This window comes from Harpia harpyja, chromosome 2, assembly GCF_026419915.1.
Source record: "Harpia harpyja isolate bHarHar1 chromosome 2, bHarHar1 primary haplotype, whole genome shotgun sequence".
Taxonomy (NCBI): Eukaryota; Metazoa; Chordata; class Aves; order Accipitriformes; family Accipitridae; genus Harpia; species Harpia harpyja.
Window position 1 is genome coordinate 5,207,312 of NC_068941.1, and position 9,264 is coordinate 5,216,575.

Sequence of the window (9,264 nt, forward strand, 5' to 3'; positions counted from 1 at the left end):
TCAAGGACGAGGTCAAAACAAAGCAAGGGGATTCACTCCACCAAGGCATGCGGATATCACAGCTCTGTGTAACACCTTGCTTTCAAGCACCCTTCTGCTAAACAGAATCTGAAGAACTGAATTGGCACGGTGGTTCCCTGTACAGTGCAACAGAAAAACTAGCGATGCTCTCAGATGGTCTATGTCACTAGGCCCTGCAGTGAATAACACAGAGCTGAAGTCTCTAACTGTGAACGTGGACTGTACTTGAGCACGAGACAGATACTGATGGACCCAGTGTGCTGAGCACCAAAATATATCTTGTGAAACTTTTACTCCAGAGTCTCCGTAGCGGCAAAGACATTTTGAGAGGTCTGGAATTGAACGCTACTGAGTATTTTGACAGATCTCACTACAACATTTTTCAATTACCTTTCCCTTGTGGATCTTGCCTGAATTCTTGCGTCTTTGTGTCTTGTAGCATCTCTTCCTCAGGTTCCCCATCTGTAAAATGAAAGGCATTGTCAATTGATGGTGCTGTCGCTGCCTTAAAACGCGCGGTATGTTAGGTACGTGTGCATGCCAAGTAAGAATGGGTTGGATCCAAGCCTTGCTTCCCTGTGATGGACCTAGACAAAACTCATCAGTGTGCTGAACGGAAGCAAAGTTCTGCTTTACCCAAGGAGCTAAAATTGGGAACCCCTGTCCTGGTTTCAGCTGGGATAGAGTTAACTGTCTTCCTAGTAGCTGGTACAGTGCTATGTTTTGAGTTCAGTATGCGAAGAACGTTGATAACACTGATGTTTTCAGTTGTTGCTCAGTAGTGTTTAGACTAAAGTCAAGGATTTTTCAGCTTCTCATGCCCAGCCAGCGAGAAAGCTGGAGGGGCACAAGAAGTTGGCACAGGACAGAGCCAGGGCAGCTGACCCAAAGTGGCCCACGGTGTATTCCATACCATGGGACGTCCCATCCAGTATAGGAACTGGGAGGAGTGGGGGCGGGGAATCGCCGCTCAGGGACTGGCTGGGTGTCGGTCGGCGGGTGGTGAGCAATTGCACTGCGCATCATTTGTACATTCCAATCCTTTCATTATTACTGTTGTCATTTTATTAGTGTTATCATTATCATTATTAGTTTCTTCTTTTCTGTTCTATTAAACCGTTCTTATCCCAGCCCATGGGTTTTGCTTCTTTTCCCAATTTTCTCCCCCATCCCACTGGGCAGGGGGGGAGTGAGTGAGTGGCTGCGTGGTGCTTAGTTGCTGGCTGGGGTTAAACCACGACAGTCCCTCAGGCTAGAAATTTCAGATGGACTTTAACCTAATCTAAAGGATTATTTAGCAATTGTTTGAGTGAAGTCCAGAAGGTTTGGATCTGGAACATCATTCCAAATGCATTTATGGGGTTAAGCATGGGTGTTCAATATTGTCTGGAGTTCTTAACAGTTTACGTGTTGCCAACCCAATAATTTCTCAGAGCAGGCTGACACGCTGGTCCACCCCATGGGGAACGTGCCCCTTCTGCCAGGGTTGCACAAAGCCCCCTGCTTTGCTTTTCCTTTCCAGCCTCAGCCAGTGAGTGGCCAAGAGCACTAAGGACCTTAGACACTGTTGCCCCTTTTCCATCCCCTGCGGGGACAAGCTCAGAGGAATGTAACACTATTCAGATAAGCAGAAGTAAGATGTTTCCCTCCTCCTGCTTCCAACTTTCACACTAGGGAGATGCTAGCTGGCACAGGAGACTGAAGGCCCCTCCAGCACAGCCGGAGGGACTGGCTGCCTGTCTTTGAACCTGTTTGCCACCAAGCAATCTGCCTTCCCTCACACTGCCTCTTCTGTTTATTTTTTAAAACACTGCCCCTTTGGTAGTTTTAAAAGCATACCCCGTATTTGCCAGAAGAACAAGGGACCCGACATCAAACAAATTCGTCTGCAGCTACAGAGTTAGTACATTAAAATATCAATGGAGTATCACTCTAGCAGTACTCGAATTTCAAAAACAGAATTGCAGAATAATCTGATATCTGACTCCCAGAAGAGTTAACAGATACATCTCTGGTAAAAATTGTATCTCTGTTAGTTATTAGAATTTTCACCAGCTCAAGATGCATCTTCAATACAGTCACACTTACTCTAATTTACCTGACTTAACTTTAATACAGCAGATGAGTAGTAAGGATTTAAACTATATGGTTTTCAACCTGGAAAAATAATTAACTTAGTTATCTGACTAGTTTTCACTTTGAACTATATAACAGTATTGCGATATTTAATTTATTACTATACCAATCAATACTTTGTACTGCAAATAAAGTAAGAGTGTGGACAACCCATTTAAATGTCGTTATATTTTCTTTTCATTCTTTCAGTAGATTAACAGAACTGTATAAATTCATACAGTTCATACTTCTTTGATCTTTTAAGACCGGGGGAAGGGAGGTGCCTATTTATAACGTAAATGTGGGGAAAAAAACCCACCTTTTGGAAATTAGGGTCTCTTCACAGATCCTGACCTGACTTGTACAGTTGCTGAAATTAGGCCTTTATAGACTAAGAATATTGTGATCATAAGATGAACTTTTGAGAAGATACCAAAATTCAAGCATGTATATCAAAAAGAACGAAACATGGATTTATTTCAGAATAGAATTCATTAGCCTGTTGTATTAAAATGTGAACTGGTAATATACATATAGGACAGGGAGATAATGGATGACACCTACACTAATCATTGAAAAACCTCACTGAAATAAGAATAGTTTAATATTGGAGCAGCACATTCCTAATTTAATATTACTTTCTTAATCCTTGACTAAATATTACAGACTGTAATTTAGACAACCTCAAATGTTTGCTTGTAACATGAACAACAGACTATGTACACTGAATAAACTGAATTAGTTCAAGATATTTTTTATTAAAACCACAATTGTTAATCTAGTGTTTCCCATGGCTGCAAAGCAGATGTTTTAAATAAGGTAATTTAAGTAAGCACGAGAAGAAACATTCTGGCAACGGGAACTTTGTAAATACTGCTGGTAGGTACCACTATGCAAGCATTTCCAAGTTAAGCAACAATCAATGCATTGCCAAAGGCTGTATCATAGGAAGTGAAGGAGCCCCATGGTCCATCTTGTCTCTGTGATGAATGTATGGATGCATGTATAGAAACAGAAGAGCCAACAACCCCAGAGTAGCAGTCATTCAACATTAAAGTACAATTCTACTCCAAATGGAATGCCTTTTTATTTAACTGAGCTACTACCTGTGTAAATTCATAGACATGGTTGATTTCCCTGGTAACTAAAATAAATGGTTATTCATTTTAAGTTCTGCTAGCACTGCAAAGCTAATAGAGTCCTAGAAAAGTGAGCTGGTTTCAATTTTGGCTTACCAGCACTGGCATAAACTGAGCTCCCACTGTGAAATCTTCATGACTGATGAGGCATAAGCCAGAAAAGGCATAGCTTTGGCTTTCAGACTACAGACAAAGCTTCCAAAGATTTGCTAACATCTTTTCTTCTCTTTTGTTTCTGACAATGAAACATTTAATACAAAGTCACTGTGAGCAACATATATGCAAGCACATACCATTTTTATACCATATAAAGGCAGAATCACGGTTTGAGATGAAGCACTGAAACATAAAAATAGCAAGCAATTCCAGAATTAAGACTACTCTCACTGCTGATATAGTCCCCTCTCATAATCCATGTATTTTAGCAAGTGCTCTCCATCCCCTGATTACTGATGGCATTTCTGACATGACATGAGCTACCAAAGCCTGGTTTCAGAATTCTGCTCTCTCCCTGCTATCTCTGATAGCATTTTAGGATTTCACTGACCTAAAAATGGCTAGGATCCATACCTTCTGCATTTTACTGAAAATGTAAAAAAAGGTTCCACTAAAAATAGAACTCATGGAGAAACTAGGATTAAAGAGATACAAGGCAAAATAGGGAAATTCTGCCTCCACTGAACTCAGAAGCGTAATTCTGAACAAATTTATGAAGCCAGGATTTCATCCCTTTTCTTAATGCCACTGTAGCAATTTCTTAGCTGGTTTATGAGTGTGGAAACCCAACATTTCCTTCACATTTCACAGCTAGGACTGCTAGCACTTGGCATTCTTTGGACATTAGATATTATCTTACATTATTCCAGTCTGAAGAGTTGAACAAAACATAACAGCACTCCTTTATTTGTTCATTTCTCTTAGTTGTGTTAGCTTGCTAATATTGCGTTACACTGGATTTACGCAACAGATTGAGGAGATATTTTCAGTCTGGAAGAAAATGAACAATTTTCAAGTTGGTGACAAGCTGAAGAACTCTGAGAAATTTGACCTCAGATGTTATATATTACACGTTAAATCAGCTGCAACAACATCATCTGTTAGGAAACCAGTATATACTTTAAGAAAAGACATATTAACAGTCATTGCTGATGTACCACACATGTGAAGCAATCCAGTGTTCATAAGAATCACCTGTTGAACAAAAGTGGCAGGCAACAGAAGCCCTGCCTAGCATGCTGCACTGTAACAGCAGAGGATAATTCAACAGCAAGAAAAAAGCCAGATCACAACTTCCTCTATGAGACTAAAAAAAATAAAATACCTCTAGCAGTCTGAGTTTTCCAAGTCAGTAAACAATATTTCAGACTGTATGAGAAGCACTAAGGTTAAATTATTGAGCAATGCATACATAATCTGCTCTATCTTCTCCATTATGACAACAGCAGGACCCTTTCTCCTGCAGAGCCCTGCTCTTTGTATGCTGGCTTATCCATGGATGGCAAGGTTAGAGACAACATCCCCAGCCATGCCTGGGACTAGCTGCAGCTGCCACTGTAGCTAGTAGCTTCTATGACCGTTTGATTCAAGACAAAGCATCAGAAGAGAAGGCTTTGACTTCAGTACGCTTACGGTAGAAAGTAGATCGAAGTAGCACGTGTTGGCATGTTCATGGTAGGAGGATCCTGCTGGCTTATGTAAGAGCTCCTAGGACGCTGCAGGATTTCTGCTCTTGTACGTAGCATGTCAAGTCAGGCTGTGCTCACATCTACTTCTTTCTGGGTAGGCTTATGCAGCATCACAGCAACTCTTCTAACTTCTCGTCCTGTACCAAGTAGTAGAAAAAGCATCCTCATCACTGTTGGCATAACTTTCACCTACATGAAGCCTACACACCCGTGCCAGATAGTGTTGAAATTAGTTTTTTTTTTTTTTCCTACAAGGACATGCCCCCAGGAACATTTCCTAATGTAAATACAATAGCCATGCTGTAATAATTAGGTATGGTACACAGCTAGTGGTTAAAACATGTAAAACTGGGTGATGCAAAATTGACTGCAATGACATAGTTCAAGATAAATCTAATAGATGCTTTCTGCAGTTTGAGGTGAAGATTGTAAACATTTTAACATAAAGTTGTTTAAAATATATATTCTATGCTACTTTAACTCAAGTTACAGTAGTGGTTTGATAAATTTCCTGTTTCTAATTGGCACATAGCAAAAGATCTCCTACACCTCTGTGTGTTAAGTCCTGTATATTTAACAGGATTTTATTCCCTGTATCCTGCAACATTTTTGTGTTGGAAAACCCGGACTTACAAAATCAGTACCTTCAAAATTTTTGATGTACCCTGCAGCCAGACCATACCATGTGGCATACTTGAAGTCCTAAAGTTTGCAGCTTTAAAATTTCTCTGAATGGAATAACCAGATACGATCTTGTATGCCTGCTACAATGTTTTGCACATGAATTACTTTTAAACCACTGTGAGATTCAAACAGGAATTTGACAGAGAAAAAAAGGTAGTAACTCTCAAGAGTAATTTAGGCATGTCAAAAATATAAATTGTTGCCTTACCTTTTTCTTTTTATGATTTGTGACATAAGAATGAATTACATCTGCACTATTTTCTACTTTAGTGATGATTTTTGTCATTCAAATGAAGACAGAGCAAGAAAGAATGAAAATCAATTCTTGTTGTTCAGTGTAAACTTTTTGCATGATAGTCTTAAAAAGGAAATTAACAGCAAAAATATATTTTAAAAGTGCAATTCTAATTATGAGAATTGGAACCTTAATGAAAAAAAAATCACATAAAATTAACTAATGTATATGTAGTTCTGGTACAATTATTTAATTCTCCATGCTGCAACATCTGAGAGCAACTAAAATATGATAACCTTGAGGTTCTCAAAATAACGACTACGATTTCTACGTTTCTTCTCCATTGTTAAAGTCAGTGTCATTACAATTAATTTACCTGGTGCCATTTTCCAGTCTAGTTATAATTCTTGTCTGTTCTAGTTATAATTCTTGTCACAGAAATGAAAAATTTGAAACCTTTTATGGATCATTTTTAACATTCTGCATTTGGTTTTGTTGGTAATTCCGCCTCCACATTCATCTACAGGCACAGTCTCATGAATACATATGTAAAGGTTCACTGAGCCAACCAAATGAAATCTGGAATATTAACAAGATGAAATTTCTCTCTTCTTGCTGAATGCCATGTTACTACGTATCACTAGTAGACATACCAATTCTTATAAATCATGCTGTGACATGCATAAGAAAGAAGAGGGAAACCAGTAGAAAATGAAAAAAATCATCGGTGTGCTTTTGAAGTAATGTTAGAGTCATTCTTAGATGCCTATAAGTGTGATTAGACCGTGACATTTATGTATATGTCACTAGCCATGTAAGAGATTATCCTGATGCACTATAACAGTAGAATGAGGTACTCCAGATAACTTTGCATCCCAAAATGGCACAGGGTCTGAAGTCCATGAATTCTAGAGATAATTGTGATCTCTGCATATTGATATATATACCCCAAGTTTTAGGTTTGAGCCTCACAAGGAGCAGAGTTACCCGGCAGCACCAAGAAAAGCCTGAAGCAGTGACTTACGGATGATCTGCCAACATCTCAGCCACGGTGCCAGGTAGTTATTACAGAATCAGGTCTTGTATTCTTACAGCATTTGGGAAGCCTTGCATCTGAAAATGACAGGTATCAGCATCATCATTTTCTTGTTATGTTTGTCAACATGTTTGAGAATTTCAGATCCTTGAGGAAAATCAGTAACAATATCAATAAATTAAGGACTTGTCTACCCTATACAGTGCAGAGATCCTAGATACTGTTCCCATTCTGCTATCTACCCAACTGGTACTACACAGAGCAGAAAGAATACATCACATTTCTCGTATCAGACTAGAAGGCATTTATTATCTTAGGTGCAAGGATGTACTGCTGTGAAAATATCATTTCCAGCTCTGGAAGGAATTCAGATGATGATGGATCAAAACTATGACTCCCATTTCATCGTATAGTATGGCTTTACTCATAATTCCATCATAAAACCATCATTCCGTGAATTCTGCCATACAGACAAAGGTCAGCAAACTCACCATGTTAGTCACAGAGACTGTTAAGATTTCTTGAAGTAACTTTTTCCTTCAAGTGTTATGAAGTTTCAAAACCACACGGAGCACGAAGGAAGTGCTCAAAAGCATGAGAATTTTGCATGCTTCATTCAGCAGCAAAAGCCATACAGTCCTGGCAGGGACCCCCAAAGGGGGACTGGACCTCTCCCCCTCGTACGACCCTGCAGCCTCGGCTCCTGCTCTCAACGCTCTGCACAAGCACGCGTGGTGGCAGCACCCACAACCCAGCAGGCACGAGGGAGCACCCTGTGCACCCTCACCACATCGCAGAGCCTTGAAATGGCAGGCGCTAACAGGAGAAGGCTCAGAGTCTTTATCGTTGCCAGTAAATTTGCACTAGCACTATATCCTTCAGCTAAACCTCTCCTTGCAAAGAAGTCTTTTGCAAGACAAGAGGCGCCCTGTGTCCCTTTTTTTCTTGTGATGTGTAAGGTCTAATTCTCTTGAAGTACAGAATTAATAATAGACTGCAATGAAATATCACAAGCAAGTTCCCACCCCTTTTCCCTCTAGCGCGCATTAATTAGGTACAAAACACAAAGCAAACATAAGCACTAAAACACTGGGAAATGCAAAACGTAGGCAGACCATGCTACCCATGTGCATCTGCTCTAAATACAAATTTAACTGCCTGAGGACAAACTCTCTTAAGAGGACTTCTGCTTAACTCTCCGCACAGAGTGGACAACGCTCAGATAAACGGGCAGCCAGTCAGCATTTAGTTTTCTTCCCTTTGTGTAATGTGTGGCCTCAGGCTTCCTTTACTAAGCACTATTCTGCTCTGAATACAGATTCTAAATGTCAGAGTGATTCATGTCCATTTATTCATTTAAACAAACAAGGAATTGCATATTGACAGCTAGGAAAAAACCCACACAAGTGTCCCTCATAATTTTAGCTCGTGATTTTTAAAATGGAAATCTTCACTGAGAACTCAGTTGCTTCAAGAGATTTTCTCCTATTTCAGTTTAAGAAAGATGTTACCTATGCCTTTTGTCTGTAACACGGGGACTTTTTTAACCTTGCTCATTTTTTGCTTCATTGGTAAATCTAGTATAAGGGATCTATGCAACTGCGTAATACTTGCCAACATGCGTGTGGGTCCTAAAACCCACATAATTCTGCTGTTCCAAAATTTCATACACTCATTTTAGTGTTTTCCCACCATCCCTTTTCACAGTGGTGCAAAATGAAATGACATAGAGCATGTAAGAATTTGATCAAACAAAAAGGCATAATTTGTATCGCAAACTAGATTTAATAGATGTTTGTGAATGTTTCAATATTTTTATTTTTCTACTTAAAATGCTCTTGGTTTTATGTCCAATTTGAGACATAGCTTCAGTGCTGTCAATGAGTCAGAGAAGCATTTGCAGTACCTCTGCTGCATTATGAACTTTTATTTTATATGTATGCAGATCCATCCATCCAGTCATCTACACAACTAACGTAACTAATGTTTGTCATTTTTCATTCTATCAGAGGTTCATGACTCATTCAAAGCTATTTTACAAAAATATTTTCTACTTCTACTAGACTGATAACTGCAGAAGGTAAAAAAAACCCCAATATTTAACTTTTTTTCTAACAGAAATAACCTATATTGTCGGACTACTACTTAGAAAAAAATAGATTTACTGGTACATGAGATTCATACGTTATTTTATTTTTCTTCTTAGCAAGGATAGAACAGAGAATCGTAGGCTGGGAAGTTTACCTTCCTTTTCCATTCCTAGATATTATCTTTGTAGTTTAAACAACAGTGTAGCATTTAAAAAAATCCAGCAGAGTAGCTGTGGTATATAGTATTGCATCTGGACGC

The 9,264-nt window shown here is 39.2% G+C and overlaps 1 long non-coding RNA gene across 1 annotated transcript; it reads right to left on the reverse strand.

Moving 5' to 3' along the window:
* Positions 1-415: 415 nt before the first annotated feature.
* Positions 416-6,989, reverse strand: LOC128152453 (uncharacterized). The gene is made up of 3 exons (XR_008238658.1): positions 6,904-6,989; positions 4,905-5,097; positions 416-483 (listed from the first exon to the last, which is right to left on the reverse strand). It is a non-coding gene; the product is annotated as an uncharacterized LOC128152453 (long non-coding RNA).
* Between the last annotated feature and the right edge of the window lie 2,275 nt (positions 6,990-9,264).